Genomic DNA, 21935 nt, shown 5'->3' with positions numbered 1-21935 from the left:
TCGCTCACGCACACGGTTAATGGCATCGCAAATTATGGAGCATCCCCAGTTGAATTCGTACTAGATGTCGACTCACAAAATGTATTTACTATCGGAAAAATAAAATTTTATTCGAATCGCTGGAAGTTATAATCTTTTCACGTTTCAGTAGCAACTAACGCAGAGGGGAACGACACGGTGACGCTTTTATAAAAGAAAAAAGAAATAGGGTTAGTATGTTTTATTTTATGTATGGTACTAAATAAATTTTATAAGCCTTGCTTATATTCAGATGAAAATATATAAATATTACAAGCCATTTCGTCGAAGAAAACGGTTGTAAGTTTTAACAAGGACTTTACATAAAACATCTTTGCTATACCAAATTCCATAAAGTTTAGTATTAATTATGAAGTTTATGAACTTAAATACGCTGCAAATGTACTAGGTAAGTATAATGTTGGTAGAGATAACTCGGGCCATTAGCATGCAAAATGCTCTTAATTCGTATGAATAAAGAACAGCTGACAGTTAATCTGGGAATTATTCCGCACAGCGCGTTTAGACGCAAGCAAATGACATGCCGTAGCGACCGACAACAGCAGCTGAATACAAGTAGTCGTTTTCGGAGTAATGCTTCATAAAACGCGCTCACAAAATGGCCCATTATCGGTGTACATACTATAATGTCTATTTGTGAATTGTACCAGCCAGATGTACGTATATAAATACTTGTTATGAATTTATGATAGATAAATGAGGAGCTGGCGAACAAAATTATCTATCACTACTAGTGTTATTACACAATGTTAGAATATTAATATCGTGGCACGATCACAAGAACTTAGAACTCAATATTCCTCTATAGGGATCTGCCAACGCCGCACTTTTAGATACGAGGTCGTCATTCTAGCACCTTGGGACCCCAACGTGTATCGGTTTTTTGAATTATGGTGCCCTGCTCATCGCCACTTTATGTCGGTTACTCTGATTCTTCGACAGATTTAGTCATTCCTAGTTTAATCACATAGAGAAACTCCAAGCATAGCTCTCTCCATCGCCCGCTGAGTGGGTTTGAGCTTTTTATGAGTCTCATAGTTAGTGACCATATCTCGGACCCATAATATTATGTAATCACTGGCTACATGCGCAATTCGAAGACTTTGCTTTCCAAAATTGCTTCAAGCACTGAGAAATTTTGGACGAGAAGACATTACGAAACTATCTGAACGCTACAGGTATTATATTGAATCTAATACTGAATATTATATGATAAAGCTGTGATAGCCTAGTGGTTTAGAAGTCCGCCTTCTTTTCGTGAAGTCAGGGGCTTCGATCCCGGTCTACTAACTTTTCGGAGTTACGTGCGTTTTTAAAAACAAATGTCACTTGCTTTAACGGTAAACGATAACATCGTGAGGAAACCTGCATGCCTGAGAATTCTCAAAGGTGTGTGAAGTCTGCCAATCCGCAATGGGCCAGCGTGGCTGACTCCGTGCTGAGTAGTGGGCCGGTAATGGTTAATCATGACGATGAATACTGAATACATGTACATAGAATTCACAGATTACAGCCCAAGAGACAAAACCTTGTACAGGCGTAACCTGCTAATGATAAATGTATCGTGGCCCACTTATATCATTAGCCCCACCAATGTAATCGCATGTCTGAGCATCTTCAACGATAGCATCAAACAATTGATTATCACGGTACCCACGCGTCGAATATAAATAGCATAAACGCTGTATTGTTGGACTGAGACAAATGTGCGATTGACGCCCACTCGACGTCCGCTGCAAGAGACAGTACTGTGTTTATTTGTACAGTTACGAGTAAGTCGCTCGTTAATATTTCGACACGCTATATCTTCATTAAATGCTTTTTAAGTGACTTGCTGACTACAAAGTACATCGTCAGACACAGCACAGACTGTTGGTCCTTTGTGCTTGTTTCCTGTGATCTGACTTACGCAGTTTTAAGTTTCAACAGTCTAATTTTATAATGTCCGTTACAAGAGACAATACCGTTAAGAAAGTAACATAATATTAATATTTCGACGCGCCATTTCTTCATTAAGATTTAGTTCTTTTTATGTGCTCGTATAATCTCACGAGATAACGAATGTAATTAGTGTAAACGCTATAGGTACCTATTGTGGTATTGAGAGAAATGTGCGATGGACGCTCACTCGACGTCCGCTGCAAAAGACTGCTGTTTATTTGTACATTTACGAGTAAGCCGCTTGTTAAAATTTCGACACGCTATATCTTCATTAAGTCCTTTTTAAGTAACTTGCTGATTGAACAAAGTACATCGTTAGACAGAGCACAGTCCACAGACTATGTTTTTGGTCCTTTGTGATTATTTCCTTTCAACAGTCTAATTTGCGGGGTACAATGTCCGTTACAACAGACAATACCGTTTAGAAAATCGCATATTAATATTTCAATGCGCTATTTCTTCATTAAAATTCAGTCCTTTTTAAGCAAATTAAAAAAAAATTACTTAAGTTTCTTTTTGCATCAAGAATCGGCCGCATTGGACGCTACGAAGAAATGCAGCGTCTTATATACATAGATACTATACACAATATATGTACATGGATTTTTACAATGCTGCCAACCACTATAGCGTTAGCTCACATTTTAGTCCAAAAATGCGTTTCTTGCAACGCCAATGAATATTGTTACAGTGTACAACCTCCATGATAAGACTTGTAAACTGCAGCAAAGTATATTTCTTCAAATTTTATATGGCACTGACTATACATATAAAATCAAGTCTGTGATTTTGACAGAGACAATACAACTGTTTACTTGTATAATGTATAGTTAAGCCGCATATTAATATTACGACACGCCATGTCGCCATTAAGTCCTTTATGAGTCTTGCCGTTAGAAGTCGACGCAGGGGAGGCATCGTACGACACTCGAGGGGGCGCGTTTAAGGCCGACGACACACTATATATCAGGCAGAAGTGTATGTTTTCGAAACTAAAACGTCAGTAACATAAATCTGCCGAAATTGTATGAATATGTCAAACCATATTTTGCCGTCCATACTAAATGACACTTTCCACTGACCTTTAATAATAGGTACAAGTTTTAAAAAAGGTTAAAATAAAAAAATGTACGCTGGACTTTTGCCAACCTGTTTTTGAAGCGACATGCAGCAACCTGAGTTTGTTGTAGGCTCTTCTCAGACCTCGGCGCGTTTAGAACCCTCGTAGCTTTAGTTTAAAGCTCGCGTCATAATTTATTATCACCACTAACTATATCTTACAAATCCAACAACCGACCATGAAAAAGTGTAATTTATTGCCTATTTTGAATAAATTATTTGACTTTGAAGCTGCTAGATTGCTTGCTGCCATTTTGGCGCTGACAGCAGCAGAGAGCCTCACGTGAGCTTCATCATCATCATCCTCGACCAATAGACGTCCACTGCTAGCCATAGGTCTCTTGTAGGGATCATCACTTACCAACAGGTAAGATTGCAGTCAAGGGCTACATAACTGAATTAAAAAAAAAACAACAACATAGAGTTTTCATTTAAGCACCTTACTGACTGTTAAAGTGAATTTCAAGTTATATTAGACTACTAGAAACACCTAGAGATCTGTGCGTTGAAATAAATGTTGGGTGTACCGACAACCATCGTGACATCGCTATTCAAACTCAGACAACTTCAGACACAGACAAGGTGGACCCGGCAACTATTTAATTTGAACTAGACGATGCCCGCGACTCTCTCCAGGTGGATTTAGGTTTTTCAAAAATTCCGTGGGAACTCTTTGATTTTCCGGGACAAAAATTGGCCTATACATCCGTCCCCGGGATGCAAGCTATCTTTGTACCAAATTTCGTCAAAATCGATTAAACGTGAAAAGTTAGTATAGGGAAATTTGGTATAGGTATAGCTTACATCCCGGGGAAGGACAGAGGTTACTTTTATCCCGGAAAGTAAAAGAGTTTCCACGGGATTTTAAAAACCTCAATCTACGTAGTCGAAGCCGCGGGCATCACCTACTTTATAATATTATGAAAGTATGGGTTAGATGTAGAGTCCATCTAAACTACATGGTTTTATCATGACATAACTTGGTGCAGCAAAATGTCTAGTCTACAGACGCCCTTAGACACGTTCAATGCTCGCTCCCAGTCTGCAAACAGGGGTCGCCAGCTGCCGTTTTATCTCTTCAAACGAACTTTATGGTAGGAACTTGAAAAAACTTTTCACATTAACATTTCAATAAAACCCGAGCGCTCGCGTATCGAATGCAAATAGAGGCTGGAAAGAACAGGACGTGTCCAGAGCACATTGTGAGGACATTATAATACGGTACCTATCGTCTACCTAATTGAAGGTTATACTGGACGGCGCTCAGTCCTCCTTATCTTCAAACTCTGCGATATTTTACTGAACCAAGTTTAATATCGTACCATGGTAGAAACCAGAGTAACCGATAATAGCTCAACGGATACGGTAGCTGAAGTGGTGGGCAAGGCAGATATTTCGGAGTGGGAATGTAATGAGCTCGCTTCGATTAAGACGCCGAACTCCGAAGGGAGTCGTTTAAGATTTCTCTTTGTGGCTAGGGACGCGCGTTCCGATATCTACTAGTGAAGGCATTACCACTCATTCGCTTACCAGTATTCGAATTTCGAATCTCTATGAAATTCGCTCCATGTGAAGTATGAAAAAGTGTAAACGATGTCGTATAGCTACGTAGCGGAACCAGTCACTTTTGAAAAGTTGTTGAATTCTGGTTCCCGGATTCAACACACTTGATCTTAATTCTTCAACTGAATCCACAAGAATAAAGATCAAGTGTGATTCCGCCAGATCTCTCAAAAGTATTTGAATATTATTAATTAAAGAAAGAGAATAAATGTAGAAGACAGTCAATAGGCCTTCGCGTTCGTGCGTTTGCTTAGACATATTCCGTCAGTAGAATTTCAATTATATTGAGTACCGAGAATGTATCAAGTAGGTATTCGACGCAAGAAATACTATGTACCGAAAGTATGGAGTACTTTCGTATTCAATTTTATCGAAACGTCCCTATTTGTGGTGTGTTGCTGGAACTAATTTGTAGTCTCGGCCGGCTCGATGCGAAAGGAAAGCGCAGCCGACACCTACATGCCTAATGACTTGAAACAATGTCTCCTCTTGCCGACCCCTGACTCATACGGTATCGCGGATCCGATCGTGATATCTGCAACATGGTATCTTTTCCTAGTAACACATTGTTGAGGATTGGGATTTGGGATCGTCTGTCTGGCTTTGTAGATAGATCCGGTGCTAGCTCTGAGTCAAGCTTCTTAAAAGTTTACGGTATAAAATACACCTAACACTTGTAAGTAAATAAGTAATACGCTACATCGTCATGATCAACCCATTACCGGCCCACTACTGATTACGGATCTCCTCTGTGACTCGTGAGAAGAAGTGAGAAGAGTTTAGGCCATAGTCTGCCACGCTGGCAAAATGAGGATTGGCAGACTTCACACATCTTTTAGACCATATGATAACTCTCAGGCATGCGGGTTTCCTCACGATGTTTTCCTTGATATTTAATTGTTTTAAAAACGCACATAGCTCCGAAAAGTAGGTGCGTCGTGCCCGGGATCCTCCCTAGGCTATCACCGCCTATAGATACGTTTATGGTTGCAAATTATGTAATTCTACTTGCTGTACCCTTATTCATTTGACGACTACTAAGTCGAAGACAAACATTCATCATTAAAATTATTCAGGCAAATGGCACGTTTATCCTGAACGAGATGCGTGCCAAAGGCAATAAACAGCGGGGCAGGGTACGGAGCATCTTGTTTATACGAAATATACAAAATACAAGCCACTGGGGTTAAACAATCAATTTTCCACTGGATAAGTAGTCATCATGATCAACCCATCACCAGCTCACTACAAAGCACGGGTCTCCTCTCAGACTGAGAAGGATTTTGGCCATAGTCTACCACGAAAGCCATATGTGGATTGGTAGACTTCACACACCTTTTAGAACATTATGGAGAACCCTCAGGCATGCAGGTTTCCTCAGGATGTTTTCCTTCACCGTTAAAGCAAGTAATATTTAATCTAACTCCCGACCTCTGATTAGAAGGCGGACGTCCTAACCACTAGGCTATCACAGCTTAGAAGTATAAGAGAAAAAAAGAATAAGTAGTAAGTTGTGACAAATACTGTTTGTTGTGGCTCATGGTCTAAATCGCTAGATTTACTACAGATTTACTAGAGACACTCATAAAATTTTATTTGCAATTGCTTATTTTGATAAGAACCAATATAATTTGTATACAGTGTTGCGTGCTGACTGCTGTGGCAAGAGGTTTTGATCCCTGGCTGAGGGATTTTCAAGTTAGGATGACGGACGAAATTAATAATTAATCAATCCTATCTGTAATCTCTCGATAAGTTTCTTAGTAACGCTGTTATTATTTTGTCAAAAATGGTATGTTTTTTTTGAGAAATAACAATGTTCCAACATTTAAGTAACCTATCGCTAAATTACGAATAAGTTGAGTATTAATTTCGACCTAACTTAATCTCGGATTTACTATCGTAGTTTGAAGCATTGTCAGGTACCCTACGCGATTTCCGTCAAAGGCTAACTATATCCCGTCAAATCTAGTCAAAAACGACGTGAAGTTTGTACGGGTGATTACTGAATTAATATATAATTTACCTACATCTTAATAACCTGGCTCAAGAACCTTCGCCAGTGGTTTAACATGAGTACAAGATCACTGTTTAGGGCAGCGGCAGTAAACAAGATCCAGTTAGCTTTAATGATTGCCAACCTCCGGTAGGAGATGGCACTTGAAGAAGAAGACATCTTAATAAATAACGGTTTAGTGAAACTTAATTATAGGTCATTAGCAATCTAACAACGTATCTAGTACTTAATTGAAATAACTATCTATGGTTTACTGTTCCGAGTAGGTACTTTCTCACGATTTTGTAAAGTAAAGTACAAAGAAAATTAACATGTAAATGAAAGGCACGGAACGAATCAGAAAGCTTCGCGTGATCGAAATAATAACTGTTTCCCTCGTCAACCTCATATCGTGTTACAAGTTTAATTTATTAGAATGATAGAAAGACTTGAGGCAAAATTTAGGAGCGGTAGGTACTGGTACTTATTCTGAGCTTAACTAAATTTAACTGTGTTTAAGAGTATTCGTATCTTTTTCTTACCACTGTAATAAGATAAGGACAAACAAACCCAATTTAATTCAGAACTGTCAAACCTCGTAATTTGAGGTACCAGTCGTGAGCCTATTGTTTAAATTTTTAGAGTGCACTAAAATTTAGAGTGCACTTTTTCAGCAATTCTAAAAGATAAAGATGCAGATAAGTACCTACTCTAAATTTACTGTAGAGCTAGTATTTTTTCAAAGTAAATAAAAACTAAGTAGATAATTTCACTTTATGAAAGTTCAATTTTACCACCTAACAACTTAGTTTGGCTTGTAATTTTTATGAAAGTGGACATTTTGGTTTACTTAAAACATGTTCATAATTTTTATATTCGGTGAAATATTTCATTCATTAAACATGAAAAGATTAACCATGCTAGAGACTCGTGAAACATTTTAAAAATACATGAAAGTTCATAATAATTTTCCTTTTGAAAGATTATGTAATAATTATCAAACCGCAATACCGTGGCCTTGTACAATGTACATTTTGGTGAAATTCATAACTCGAGGTTTTATAATTACCTACTTGATTAAAACATACTGTTTTCTTACGTAACCCGTATAATTTATATTCATTTGATTTATTAAAGTTTTCATACATACCTGTGTGTCTCAAAATGAATAAGTCAAAACTCTCAAAGGCGGTAAAGTCATCTTATCTAGGTAGTTCACGATTGACAAGTAGTTAAAATTGAAGCCTTGAAGCAATTTAATTAATATCAAGATAAACCTTTTTGTTTCTCGTTTCCATTAAATTTCATCTACCAGGCATACATAATTAATGATTGGGTTACACAATCTTTCGCCCTCCGCATAGCTCCAGGGTTTCACCGGAACCCTCTTCAACGGTGACACTCCCCAACTAATTGGCTCGCTACAATTCGTTTTCATGCGCAACTGCTTTAATAACTTCCTTTACGCTATTGGTAGAAAGGTGCCTCTTGTTATTCTGTGCTACGCTTGTTATTTGGTTCAAAACAGATTGGATGACGTGATATTTTTCCGTTATCAATTTAGGAAAAAACCCGAAACAAAATGAGAGTTTTCATTTCTATTTGTTGTCATTATGTACCTAGGTATATAGGGACGAAAGCGGTAATAGACCTGTGGTTAACCCCCTACCTCCCTCCTATTCGGGAGGTCGCGGGTTCGGTCTTGGGCATGTACCTCGAGTTATGTGTAATTAAATATCACTTCCTTTAAAGGTGAAGGAAATCATCGTAAGGAAAGCTGCATGCCTGCCCTACAATGTTCTCGGGTTCTTGTCTCACAAGGTGTGTGAAGTCTGCTAGTCCGTACTGGGCCAGCGCAGCGTGGCGAACGGTGGATTAAACCCTTCTCATTCTGAAAAGAGTCCCGTCTAGATTAAGGATTGGTCTCCGATCGTTAAACTAAGGAGACCCGTGATCAGTAGTGAGCTGGGGATAAGTTAATCATGATGATGCTGATCATAGAGACGAATAGATTCAATAAGATAAAGCATAAATAATACTAGCTTATGCTCGCGACTTCGTCCGCGTGGACTACACAAATTTCAACCCCTATTTCACCCCTTTAGGGGTCGAATTTTCAAAAATCCTTTCGTAACTATCTGCATGCCAAATTTCAGCCCGATCCGTCCAGTACTTTGAGCTGTGCGTTGATAGATAAGTCAGTCAGTCAGTCACCTTTTTAACCGACTTCTCCTTTTATGTATACTTAGATGAAGGCCAAAGTTATGCAATTAAAAAAAACAGAATCACTGAAAACGTTGTTTAAAAAAGCTTCATAGAATTTATTTAACCTACAATTGTGGTAAATTCCACCAACATTCGCCGTTCAGATTACGTGCATCCAACTGTTCAAAATAATTAATTGACTTTTAAAATTCGCTTGAAAAGCCCGAGCGAGCGTTGCTTGCATTTGAGTTTTTTGTAGCAATTCATTCAGTAGCAAAAGAGCTTCCAATGAAAAACCATTTCAAGATACTTAATTTGTTTTAAATAACTACCTATAGTCGGCGACAGGTCGACATGGCTATCAGGTTATCGGTTATCGGCGCTCCCTCCCCGATTGCCATTTCGATCTGTCAGGTCGAGATGGCAATTGGGGAGGGAACGCCCCGCACAACCGCACAGCCCCCGCGTTAACCCGGTGCAGGCGAGCGCGGGTGTTGTGCAGGTGTGCGGTGCATTCCCTGCCTCATACTCCGATTGCCATCTCAACCTGTCGCGGGCAGTACCATACGTATTTATTCCCTTACAAGTTTAAGCTATTTAACGTTCCGGTATGATGCCGCGTAAACCCTATCAGGAGTTCAATGAAACTGCTATACCCTTTCCAAGTTAGCCCGCTTCCATCTTAGACTGCATCACCACTTCCCACTGTCAGGTGAGATTGCAATCAAGCGCTAACTTGTATCGAATCTAAAAAAGTTACCCCTGGCCTGCAATCTCACCTGGCGTTGTGATGATGCAGACGGGTAGGTATGGCAATTTTTATTGAATCCCCATACCCCTTATCGGTTTCTACACGGCATCGTACCGGAACGCTTAAACGTCGGCGGCAAGGTTTTGCCGGTAGAGTGGTCAACTAGCCACGGCTAAAGCCTCCCACCACCTCAGATCAAAGACAATTTAGAAATTGTAAATTCCTAAATTGTGGTCGTGGTCGGCCAGTATGAGTTTTGTGTTCTTTTTCGAAAACTTCAGAAAAGGAAAAGGCTATTATTTTCCTTTTATATCTGAAACTCTGGGTAATCGAACTCGCTTCGGAATGAATAAGGAATTTTACCGAAAATAGGACATTGATAGATTGGCTTCTACAACCATAAAAGTGCTAACGAAATGCGATGTTTTTTGCAAATCATTCGCCTGATTGAAGCTTTATTTTGGCAAAAATATTGATATTAGCATATCAAATTACTGTAAAAGGTTTACACTTCGGAGGTCTTCCAAACTAGCCTTCATTATTTTGGAATCTTAAATCCTTTTAGCGGAGGTCATTTAATTCAATAAACGCAGAAGAAAAACAACCTTCAAAGCAAAGAGAGAAAAATCATACTTAAACATTTATTTATATTTTCTGTTAATATAAATTAATGACGTGACGGGTACAGAGATAGCTTGTATCCCAGGGACGGACATAGGCAAATTTTTATTAACCGGACAAAGGGATTTTAAAAAGTTTAAATCCACGCGGGCATATCTAGTAAAGTGAATAAAACTCAAACTCAAATAAAGTTCTTTCATTGCTTTACCACCATTTAATAAGGTACGCTATAAAATGAGTATAAAATAACGATATACACTTCATATACCCTGCAGTTACAATAAAAAGCAAACTTCACGCTTTGAATGGCGCTCACATCTGATAGTAGATGTTATCAACAGGTTAATACTGTCGTAACGAGCTATCGGGCCGACTTGAGCTCTAATGACGTACGTATCTGTGGATCTTTAGATCGTCTTTATCATGGGATTGTATTTATTAACATTTCTACAAGCTCACACTTATTAGGTCCAGTTGCAAGACCAAGACAAATGGCGGTTATGTAATACTTACATAAAAGCATTGCAATAAAATGCCAGTTTCCTAGCTAATTAAAATATTATGTAGAGTGCTCGCAAACTTTCCATTGTCAAATCGTTAATTTCGTGAACGAGTTGAGAGGCATCATAAAACTGAAAACAATCGCACCCTCGACGGAGGCTCGACAGTATTAATTAATAAAAGTAAAACCTCCGTCCATCGCCTGATGCCTTGGTAATTAAAACTGAAATAACTGTACAATAAATTCATTTCTAAATAAATATTAATTATTTTTGCTCGCAGTTTGTTTGTCGGCGTGGATTTTTAAAAATCCCTTTTGATTTCCGATATAATAAGCCTGTCCTCCGGGATGCAAGCTTGTAGGTACCAAATTGCGTCAAAATCTGTTAAATGGGCCGTGATAGTAGGGTCTATTTAAGTTATATATCTATATATTTAGATTAAGTAATTAGTATGAACTCAATGCGATTGATTGGAAGTGAAACTCTACTCACGAAATTCAACGATCGCGACGGTCCTGAATGCAAACTTTTAAACGAAAATAACTCCTACTTTTTACATGGAAAATCACTAAAAATTACTTTTACAGTCTCAAGAAATTTTTCATGAGATACCGTAAGGCGAGTATAAAGCCGTAATCCAAAAACGTGGTAATTTCGCCTGCCGCTATATTCAGTGGGAGTGGAAATCTGATTCATATCTTTGGCTCGAGTTTTCCTTTATTCCACGCGTAATATTCTTTAATTTGCCGAAAACGTAGCTTTGTAAGTATTTTTGGCTTATGAATTTATATGAATGTTTTGGAACGAGATATAAAGTAATGAAATAGATTTATTTAAGTTTTGCTGAAGTGGCCACTGACTGGCCAGCATAGTCTAGGCTCAAACTAGCACCAAGGCTTCTAATTTTGACAAACATAGCGCGAGGACTTATAGCTAGGCATGAGGACAGATAGATAAAGAACTACGTACAACGACAACAGCATGGCACAAGGCCTCACTAAACGTGCAGCGCGCCACTGCAACAGCGTGGATCTACGCGTGCACGACTCGACAGTTACAGATGGCAGCCGCTTTTATACATTACTAGCTTATGCCCGCGACTTCGTCCGCGTGCAGTACACAAATTTCGAACCCCTATTTTACCCCCTTAGGCATTGAATTTTCAAAAATCCTTATTTAGCGGCTGTCTACGTCATAAAATCTGTCTGCATGCCAAATTTCAGCCCGATCCATCCCGTAGTTTGAGCTGTGCGTAGATAGATCAGTCAGTCAATCAGTCAGTGACCATTTCGTTTTATATATTTAGATTACAGCTTCTAGGAGCCGTGCTAGACACGTTTCCCTTACAATGTGTGTCGAAGCCGTTAACAGATAAGCGAGAAGTTCAGTGACGTGTTTCGTTTACCCAAAAATTTACACCTGAGCCACTAAACGGATATAATGCGCATGTAACACACATTGTTAAACAAACAGACCTCTTGTTAGAATACCTAAGAAAATTAGCTTCAATATCAATTCCCTAAGACTTGTCCGAGTGCCGTCTATCTCTAGTCCCAATAGCTAAAAGTTATTGGTAAGAATCGGCATCCTTGACCCCATACACTACCGTTATTTATTATCCTCCTTTTATCTTCGCTTCGCTGTACGAAATTCGATTTTTACCCCGTCTCTAGAATGTTGACTTGAATGAGATTATTTATTTATCAAACAACTTCCTGTCTTTTTAATTCTAAATAAACTTACTATCAAAGTGACAAATAGTTTAACCAATAAAGTACGCATTTAAATCACAAATATTGTAATGTGTCAGTAAACGTTTGTAAGAATAAGTTATTGGCGCTATTATAACGAAATAAATAATAAACTACTCATAAAATGGATATAATTAGCATCTCGAAACACGAGCCAGTCCGTAATGTAAATATTCATGATCCTAACTCATATAAATATTCCTCGAGACAGCCGAGCGCGTTAATGAAACAAGATGCTAACTCGCTTTACAAAGCTTTTAAATTAATATTCGAGTCGCGTCTTACGCTCTTTGTGCTCAGGCTATTATTTCAAATTATTTTTAATTGCGTAAAAGCAAGCGAAAAACACAAGAACAGCACTTTGAGTTAATTACTTTCGTAATAAAGTATTCAAAGAGCTCCTCGAGACGCGGCACCGTGCCTAATACAAATATTAAAACCGTAACCTTTCCGCTTTAACAATTCTTGAAAGGAAAATGGACCGTGAAAATCGTAACACAACAATGGCTCGTAATGAAATCTCTTTTTTTACGGGCACGTCGGGCCTGAGCAATTTTAACCTCGTTTTCATTGAAATTCACATTTCATCGGAATAACAAAGGGTTGGGCTCTTACGAAATGTCAATTGTGAGGAGGGTTGGGGAATGGCGATGGCGTCGCTCGATGTTGTGAGTTGTCCCGTAACGTAATGCGGATTGCGGACGTGTTCGGCGACGCTGCACTATTTATGTGGCCCTGGTAGTTAGTGCGCCTCACTGAGCACGGACTCAGTTTCCACTCAGCGTACACTCACACTCCCTTGTAGTAAGTAAGTAGTGTACAGTGAACAGACACGCAGTATGCCAGAGATACTGAATTATGCATGAGCGCCAGCGAATGTTTTAAAAAGTTAACAAGGTTTTCCGAGCTTTTTCTTTGTTCTGCTATCTTCCCGAGGAAAACAAATTGCCTGTACTCCAACAACACTAAAAACATGATTCGAGCTACGTGTATTATTAGATGCTGATGTTATGAATTATTAAAGTAAGACGCGAACAAAATATATTTTATGGAGTACCGAGGCAAATGGCTGCCATAAAAAACTAATTTGTAGCTTGAAACATAACACCTATAGTCTGGGTGAGATAATTTGATTATAATTTTATTATTGCTACGGACCATAATATTATACGAGTAAGTTATACGATGTAATAAAATAATACAGATATTTACGACTCTACGTTAGGACCAAAAAGCTGATTATTGTATCCACCTTATTCATCTAAGGTACCTATCCACATTATATCGATCGTTTTGATCGAGCCACATTACTAGAGTCTAGTCTTAGTTAAGGGATTTTTAGTACCGAATCACTTTTTAAAATTACATAGAAGATTATTCTATGTAATTTCAAAAAGTGATTCGGTACTAAAAATCCCTTTCCTTACCATGAAACTCCTTAACATAAACGCAGTTTAAATTCATTTTAATGCGAGCTTAAAAAGCAAGGATTAGTAAGACGTTGAACATTGAACGTTGAAAATTTTATCACGCGCTAATCTCCTTTCCAGGGGAACAACAATTAAAGTGTAGTCCAACTTAAGTTGGCTTTTAGTGAGCTCTAAAAGTTGTGGTTACTCCGTGCCACGAACTCCGGTGGATATCTAACCGATAACAGGATTACCGCGTTCTCCGCCTTGTTACCGGGTAATTCGTACGCAAACTTTGTCCAACTTCCTGCATGATACTGCTTGCCTGGTATTTTATCCGCGATTATTCGTGTTTGCTACCCATTCATTTTTTTTGTTAACAGTGGTTGGTATATTTTAAATTTAAATTCAAGAAGTGGCCGTAGGAAGTTAGGAACTATCGGGTACATATTTTAACGGCTGAAATTAATAGAAAAATCATTCTGTACATACCTAATCTTTCTATATATGTTGCTTAACAACGTTGCAAAACATAATTTGGCAATTAAAAATCGGCTAGCATTACAGTATAAAACATAACCTAGAGCAGAAGTTTTGAGGAGACGGTTGGAATAACTTGCTTAAAAGTCTACCTAAGCTTTCAACCCAGCCTTGTACTTCATCAAGGCCCTACTTCAAAAAGTTACCTCTGAACGGCTGTCGTCAGACAAGTAACCAATTGAGAATATTATTAGATATAATAGCGAATAAAATTTGAACAGTTGACGGCAGTCGTGAAACCTTTACGACAGTATAAAATGGTAATGGATTAACTTGATCGCCGCAGTCGGCGTTTAACGAGCGACCTGAGCCAACTTCCTCAATAAAATAATAGTCTTTCTGCCTCGTACCCACGGGCATAAATACGGCTTTTAAAAAATATTAATGATCATGAAACACGAACGCCTTAAAATAGCGTAGGCGTATCTTCATAATGCGATGCGGAGAAATTATTATACCTGACGGCTGACGTTTATTGTTGGTCATACAAAAGGTTTTTAGCTGAGAGTTTGTATATTAAATACCTTATAAGTAGGTACGTTGTGTTTATTGAAGTTACACTGTTATGACAAACTTATTCGAATGAGGAAGTTTCAGGGACAAGCTTCAATAAAATTTTCATAGATGTCTCTTGAATACTCACTTGAATATTTCACATAGGTCGCCACGAAAGAGGAAAAATACTATCTATGCCACAGATCTTTGCCTTTTAGAATTTAGTGCGTAACCGCCCTTAGGTACGTAAATATGTCATTTGACATGACAAATTCTAAAAGGCAAGGCTTCCAGCGGAAAGGGATACTTTTACGCCTTGAGTAGGTACACTGACGCATTTGCATGAGGTAGCAAAACTATTGACATCTCTACATATTATATTATTATGTGTTAAACGTAAAGTCGTTGATGTTTCGCTACCTCATGCGAAATGCGTCGGTGTACTAACGGCGTAAGCAGAGAAGCACAGACCTGCTCAGAGCGAATTTACCAGCAGTAGATGTCTATCGGTAGATGATGATGATGATGATGGTCAGGTAATGTGTTTATTTCTCTACACACGGGGTCGATGTCGCGGGCTAGTTTTAGAAAACGAAATTATACTCACAAAAGCTCAGTCGAAGGAAGGGTGAAATAAAATTACAGACGCAGGTACGAAATCATACTTATCTTCCGGAGGGTTGTGGAGGGGTCAAAACTGGCTGGTTGGTCCGTGGAAATATGAATCCGTTTATAGCCGAAATGATATTGTAATACGGGCAGGAGTCGGAAACTCTAAATAATATTAGTTTTTTATGCGACGACGTGGTGCCGGCGACACGCAACATTGTTTGCTGTTTAATATTTATTTTACGACGCCTCTATCGCGGTGTGCTAGCTTTTTACTGATTTAACATTGCTTTTAAATTATTTTGTTGCCTGACTTTGATTCTCTTTGGGTGGACTAACAGAATTCAGAAAAAGCAGCCGGACTAGTGTATTTGATAAGTTTTTTTTATTCTTTATTCAGATAGGTACAAGTTAGCCCTTGACTGCAATCTCACCTGGTGGTAAGTGACGAAGCAGTCTAAAAGGAAGGGGTATGGCAGTTTTTTTAATAAACCCATGCTCCTTTGGTTTCTACACGGCATCGTACCGGAACGCTAAATCGCTTAAAGGCACGGCTTTGTCGGTAGGGTGGTAACTAGCCACGGCCGAAGCCTCCCACCAGACCAGACCAGAAATCTTCACCAGACCAGATTCTTACTCTATGACCTGCCCACAGTGCCATGCTACAACTTCCAACACCAATCTACTACCTGCTGGATGATCCGCTAACCCAGTGTTCAACACTGAATGATAGCCACCGAGCTCATTTGATATTAGTTGGTTCTACATCGCTGTTGCACTGAGTGAAATAAAAAAATTTTTTTTCGGAGAAAACTTTCAGTGGAATAAAAATAAACGACAATCATTCAGTGTTAGACACTGAGTTAGCGAATCGGGGTGCTGTTTTGCGATCATTGTACCATCAGAATACCAATATCCACGAATCAGAATATTCTTACGGTAATCAAAAATTTGTTTCAACGTTGCTTTACCAAGCTTTGAAATTGGCTGAATTGCCTTGAAGTAGCTTATCTACTTATAAGTTCTTGGAAGACTAAATTTATAAGGGCTCGTCGAATTTTACGGAATTTATCTTCAAAGAATTCGTTTTAAGGTGAGCACACTCAATCGGATATAATAATACTTATGAAAAGTTGCAAGAAGCTCGTTTTAAGTTTTTCTTTTTTATAATAAAAATGTAACATTAAACAAAGCCTTAAAGTGTGAGATAAAAGAGGCACTTAAGATATTTATAAGAGCGCATATAAAAGGGTAGTACCTACCTATCTATATTTTACAACCTTTGAATTGATTGCCTCTGTCCCTGACAGTGATATTAAAATTGCTTTCCTTTTTTTTTGTTGTTGTAATAAAACTAACCCTAGTGTTGGTAGATGGTTTACGATATAATATTAAAATTGGTTTATAGCTGATGCCCGCGACTTCATCGACGCGTCAATGTAGATTTTTCAAAAAGTTCAAACCTAAAATCCGACTACGTACGATCCTTTTAATGAAAGCTAAAATATAGTAAAATTGTATTTCTGTCGCTTGATATATTATAATATTGTACTATATTTATATTTTTGAACTCAGAAATTATCTCCTCTTTCATTTGACATCCCACTCCATACAAAAGCAAAAATATTTTTGGAGACCTCCACTTTTTTGATGTAACATCCGTCAGATATTTTTTTTCGTATACAATGTAGCCTATGTCACCCGGACCATAAGAACTAATCAATAGATACCTCATTAATCAAAACCGGTCCAGTAGTTTAGGCGCTACGGTGGATATTTTTCACCTGCCGTATTTGGAAATGATCGGCCGAAGATTTATACAAAAAGTAGATTATGCAGTATTTAACCCAAAATAAACATTAGAAATTTCAATGAAAAAGCAATTTCGCGCCCATAAAAACCGTCATAAGGGAAAAACTTATTAATTATCACAAACAGAATGGCCTGTCGCAATTAAGAGTCCATTTTACCTCCTCTTAAAATTCACTCTTCGCCTGAGGTTCAAAGGCGAAATAATTAAAGGCGAGGGTAAGAAAATGCAGGAAGATCAAAGAAGGAAAACCTCCCCCTCGGGTAAATAAAGTGCGAGGGATTTTGCTATAACCTTCGTCAGATTATTCTGATGTTCACCTCAGAGTTGATTAAATATTCCGCCGCCAGTGTGCGATTAACTTTGTTTACTAATTTTGCAAAGCTGTGATTTCGACTAATTAGTACGTTGAAATTCATGTTCAACCAAACTAATGTAGAAATCGTAAATGTAAAAAAGTAATGTACATCGGCCTTTAGAATGACATTTCGGATTTGTAGAGCATTGTCTCTGTCACTCATACCTACATATGTAATGTTTTTTCGGTCTCAATGACATAGAATGCTCTACAATTCTGCTATCTCCTTCTAAAGGTCGATGAACATTACTTTCTGCCGCGTACTTTTAAAAAAGCTAAGTTCACGCGGACAAAGTCGCGGGCATCATCTAGTAAGTAGGCAAATGAGTTAAGACTTTAACATTCTAAATAATATCTGTCCCGGCTGTACTCACGTGTGTAGTTTAAATAAAGCTAAAGACTTTAACACGTTAACACTAAGCTAGAAAATAAATGTCTTCCCCTATTTAAATAATAATAATTTATTGTTTCACCAAAATAACAACCAAAATTAGGTTAAGCCACCGATGCCTAAAATAAGTTGTACACTTGTGTTATAGGCATCAGTAAATGTTTAAACATTGTCTTTAAAATATGATTCTTTATCTGGGTCAATTTTATTTAGAACGTAAACAAATTAAAATATAATGTCGGTTAGTACTAAACAAACAGTTTATCTGAATTATCAAACAACATAATTATTCTAATTACGAACAAACCAGGTTCTGCATGAAATAACAATTAATTCTAACTGCTATTAATGGCTCTCCAATCAGGGTCCCATAAAATTGCAATTATTTAAATTTGTCACTAATGGGTGCCCTATTTCTAGTAACGAACTGGCATTAGTTTTTTTTTAATAAAAATGGCGAGCAAACGAGCAGGCGACCCATCTGATGTTAAGTGATTACCGCCGCCCATGAACATTTGCAGTACCAGAGGAACCAACAATGCGTTGCCGGCCTTTCAGGAATTTGTTGGTGTAATGTAATCTAATGGGAACACCCCTGAAGGGAGTTGATTCCACAGTTTGCATGTGCGTGGAAAAAAGAATCTTGCACAACGAGCGGTCGAAGTGCACCAGACACCCAGATGGTGAGGGTGAAATTGTTTTCGGTGGCATGCGGTGCGGTTGTAGAAAAAGGAGGGTGGAATGAGATCAAACAACTAGTATTCAATGTATCATAATAATTAAATGTTGCCGATGCCCGCGACTTATTCGCGTGGATTAAGGATTTAAAAAATGCTGTGGATCCTTTATTTTTGCACTCTCCAGGTCTCTAACTATATTTTCTTTTCCTTGTCATTTATCTGCGAACAGTCGGGGAACTATAAGCAGATTGTTTAACTTTAACTATATCCATGCAAAAAATCACGTCGATCCGTAGCTCCGTTGCGGCATGATTGAAGGGCAAACCAACTAACAAACACATTTGTAATATTAGTAGAATAATATTTGAGGCTGAAAATCTAATATACTCGTAAATGATCAATAATAATTAATTTTATAAACTTTAAACTTACAGTGTCCTGGGACTCGTGGTTCTTAAACGCCTAGAGTCGGTCGATAGGTTACTAAAAACGCGTTGACTTACCTGAAAAAATAAATAAACTAAAATTAAAAGTAATTCCTGTGGTTGTTCATAGTTTCGTTTTCCGTAGAGTTTTTCGACATTTTACACGATAAATCAAAAACTATTATGCATAAAAATAAATAAAAATATGTTTTAGAATGTACAGATATAATATGATTACCCACTTGGCGTAGTAATCTTACTTAGAAAGTTGAAAATACTATCTAATTATTTGTTTATGAACATTTTTATTTGTGTTGTAACCAAAAACATACGGTTTTCCGATTTTCCCTTTACGTATAATACAAGACATACCTACCTGCCAAATTTCATGATTATAGGTCAATGGGAAGTACCCTATAGGTTTCTTGACAGACCCGACAGATATACAGACAGACAGACAACGAAGTAATCCTATAAGGGTTCGTTTTTTCCTTTTGGGTACGGAACCTTTAAAAGTATGTATGTTATAACTACAAAAAGTCGTTAGTTAAATTTTACATATCAATAACGAAATAAATATTGAAACAAATTATCCATACTAATATTATAAATGCGAAAGTGTGTCTGTCTGTTTGTCTGTCTGTCTGTCTGTCTGTCTGCTAGCTTTTCACGGCTTAACCGTTCAACCGATTTTGACGAAATTACATAAATTGGTACAGAGGTAGCTTGCAACCCGGGGAAGGCCATAGGCTACTTTTTATCCCGGAAAATTTAAGAGTTCCCACAGGATTTTTAAAAACCTAAATCCACGCGTACGAAGTCGCGGGCATCAGCTAGTTATTTAATAAGCAAATGCTTATGTCATAAAATAGTTAATTAGGACATTTATCTACATCCTTGACTTTAAGTTCCCACTCTAGAATTTATTGCAGTCTTAAAAAGTTAGTCGTAAAAATCAATCAATGTTTGTATTATTTAATTATATTTTATAACAGGCACCAATTAGACTATTAAAAGTTTTTGTGCATCTCAATTTGAAATGTTTTTATTATCAAAATACTCGTATGGAGGTGACTTTGTTTTTGTTCAAAGCATATCGGTGCTAAAAAACCAATAAAAAACTAATTCATTATACGTTTCCCTAATGGGACTGAGCTGCTATATCATTCAATACCTACAGAACATCGCCGATAAACATAATGATTCAATCAACCAGAGACTTATTTGCTAAAGCTATATAGTTACTTATGCTAGTGTTAGTGTAGTGTTTCGTTTAGGGATTTCACCAAAAGTCCAAAAAGCTCTATTATGTACTCGTACTACTCGTAATAGTTACTAGATAGATAAATAGATGGTTACGATACAATGGAGCTATAAGGGGTGCTTATTTTATGCATTTTTCTATAAACTACCTATTTCAATTATTAATCAGCATCACATATTTTTAAAATTTTATTTGAGCTATATAAACTTTACATTTTGGAACGCGTGACAATCCATGAAAATCTAGCTAAGCAGCCTTTATAATTATGTAAAATTAACATTTCTATTAGGGTGCGTGTTGTTATCCCGTAAACGTGAATACAAATTATTTATAAGTGGGCCGGATCGTTAATACTAGTCGATGCCTACAACTTTCTCACGCTCGCTCTATTTTTACTTGCTTCATGCTGTGTTCATACTCTCTGGGTCGTTAGTCTTAACACTCTTAACCTCCTCTTAACTGTTACGGACCGAACTCGGATATTGCTCACGTATTAATCCGATCTCTGATCCGAATCCGAGCTATTCAGTGGACATCTTTGACATATCTACGTCATATATCCGATTTGAATCCTAGGCACTTCAGAGATATTCTCACAGATGACGGAGAGAACTCGGATGACGGAAGTGCAGTGCGTAATCGCTCTAAGGGTGAGATCTATAGAGCGCACTCTGTCTTAGCTTAGACTTAAGTCAGAGTTGAAACGAGACAAAGCTATATCTCTCACATAAATCTGTCTCGTTTTAACTCAATCTTAAGTCTGAGCAAAGTCAAAGTGCGCTCTATAGATCTCATCCTAAGGGTTTTCTTGAGATCACAATGCGATGGGCACGCAGATCCTTCCCCATTTAGACTTCCTGTGCTGCGTCGTCGTTCCCTCAAGTTCGAGGATCCCCTCCGATTTTCTCTTTTCACGATGTTAATTTATTTGCAGCTGCCTGAATGGCATCGCGATGCCATTTTCATTCATTCTTCGTTTATATGGTTGGTCCAATGTATCATAATTCATATAGTTCCCATACACGCGTTCAGTGTGACACTTCGCAGTCGCATTTTATGGTCAGGCCTTTATATTCGAACTATACCTAATGCCCGCAACTTCGGCCGTGTGGATTATAGTTTTTGAAAATCTCGCCGGAATTTTTTAATTTTCCGGGGTAAAAACCTAATGTCATGTCACTTTACAGGCCTTTAACTATCCATGCGAAAAATCACAGCGATCCCTTGCGTTGCTACATTGCGTCGCGATTGAAGGATAAACAAACAAAACACTTTTGCATTTATAATTAAGTAGGATTGTTTGAAAAGGCAATGTCGACATTCTCGGCCACGCGACCACGCATAACAAGCCTGCGAAATGGCCCTTAATTGTTAAAAATTAATATTTAATCATGAAGAATGTTGTTAGTGGTATTTAAACGCAGGCCTTTATGATTAATTATATACCTTCATTCTTTAAAAAATT

At 37.8% G+C, this 21935-nt stretch overlaps 1 protein-coding gene across 4 annotated transcripts in view; it reads right to left on the bottom strand.

Annotated features, from left to right (window-relative positions):
* The window catches only part of LOC117991970 (zinc finger protein 608-like), a 189094-nt gene that overhangs the window by 27261 nt on the left and 139898 nt on the right, over nt 1-21935 (bottom strand). The gene's annotated exons all lie outside the window — the stretch shown is intronic.

The sequence above is a fragment of the Maniola hyperantus genome, chromosome 20 (genome assembly GCF_902806685.2).
Source record: "Maniola hyperantus chromosome 20, iAphHyp1.2, whole genome shotgun sequence".
Lineage (NCBI taxonomy): Eukaryota > Metazoa > Arthropoda > Insecta > Lepidoptera > Nymphalidae > Maniola > Maniola hyperantus.
This window is presented reverse-complemented; position numbering and strand designations above follow the sequence as displayed.